The following is a 1958-nucleotide window of genomic DNA, read 5'->3' as shown; positions in this document are numbered from 1 at the left end:
ATACACCAGAAGAAAAGAGAGGGAGTAAAACATCTATAAAAAACTTGTCATCGACATGGTGGAATTACACGGAATAATACACCAAGACAACACACGAGTACATATATATCATGTCATCATACAAGCATATAATAACGATGAATGAAGTATAAAACTCGAGAATTTAGAATCAATATCAAAGAATATCATGTATGTAATGCGATGCATGAGTCCATCATCCTTACTCCTTTATCCTCCCAATAACTACTCGGAAATAACTGAGAGTACAGTTCCTATAACAAGCCGATTTGACCGCACTAAAATTATTCCTCGCAAGGATATATGACCAATCTGTTCCAACGGAACTGTCAGGATGGTGTCATATCAAACACTTTTTGGGCTTCCCTCTCATCAATCCTGATTGCAAAGAGGGGTTGTCGGAGATCGCCTAGTTTGTGCTATGAGCACTATCCGATCCAACAGAATACATCATCCAGGAATACATGGGACTCGTCTCACCTAGACTCTCCCTCAAGACTTTGCTAATGAATCACCGCCATTAACATCATCCCTCTCAACATCTCGGGGCTCATTCGTCTCCCGTACATTTCCTCACCACTACTTCATTTTTGACCATGGATGTGCACCCTAACCGAAATTAGTAAATTATGTCTTTTAATCCATCTTTTCTAGCGATCTTCCTATCCTTAGACATCTCCCATCGGGAATGCTTCTAGTGGGCCCCGATCTTAACATATAAACAAAAAGATAATAATTTTGCCACCACTACGAACCATCACTAAATTATCCTGGACGACTCTCAAGCCAAGCCTCTTACGGTTAGACGATCTTGCTGCATGGGCACAACATAATACTTCTCAGCACCACTGCGAACCAACACTGAATCATCCTGGACGAATCCTCTAGCCAAGCCTCTTACGATCAAATGATCTCGCTGCCTGGGCATAATATCACACCCTCGGGCCTCGCCTTTAACAAAGCAATTCCTTACTTTTATTACTTTCAAGAATTTCATATAGTTATTTACCTTTAAAACTTCTTGATGGAAAACATGTCATTAGGCTCTCTTATATATGAGAGATATCGTTCAGACGACTTAAAAAGAAGTCATGTCTGTATGGAGCCCTCTCGCTCAAGCGAGAGCTGTCTTGCTCAAGCGAGGGCACACATTTTTGAGGCATTTGCGGCTTAAGCGAGAAAACAATAAGTTCTCTTGTTGCCTATTTTAGCTCAAGCGAGAGCTGTCTCGCACCGAGCTAAAACACTTGTTTTCTTTAGACACTTCTCGCTCAAGCGAGAGCTGTCTCGCTCAAGCGAGAAGAGCCTGAATCTTATTTTAATTACTTTTCTCAAGGAAAATATTTCTCATTTATATCTCATGGTTTTAAACCTTGAATTTAACAATTATCACATACATATCATTCCCATAATAATCATTCAAACATTATAATTCAAGAGTAAACATGATATTTCCATATATAAACATAAGATAAATCAGTTTAAGAGATATTGCTGTACTTAATCCAAACAAACAAGCAATTGATTAAGTACACGCTTTCTTAATACCCAAGGCAACTCCAAACTTGTGAGGGAGTTTGGAGGTCCTGATGCATATTCAGACACCACTGTGTCACGATGTTTTCTCCTCACCTGAGTGCATCGGGTCGCTAGGTTCTCTATTTGCAGGTGAGCTTACTTGATCCGATCTCCTCTTGAACTCTTCATTACGCCAAAAATAACGTTAATTAGTTAACTGACGATAATTATTATACTTACGAAATTACTTTTTACGCGAAGATAAAACTCCTGATTTAAAATAAATTTAATTGCTTTTGTCCATCCGATTCAAGGTTGAATATCCTTGAATCATCATTTGTCATTGAAAGTCTTACAATTAAATAACAATTTTTAAAGTAAGATTTTCAATAAAACTTATACCGGAATTATGTCGTAATCCA

Source organism: Lupinus angustifolius, chromosome LG14 (genome assembly GCF_001865875.1).
Source record: "Lupinus angustifolius cultivar Tanjil chromosome LG14, LupAngTanjil_v1.0, whole genome shotgun sequence".
NCBI classification, from domain to species: domain Eukaryota; kingdom Viridiplantae; phylum Streptophyta; class Magnoliopsida; order Fabales; family Fabaceae; genus Lupinus; species Lupinus angustifolius.
This window is presented reverse-complemented; position numbering follows the sequence as displayed.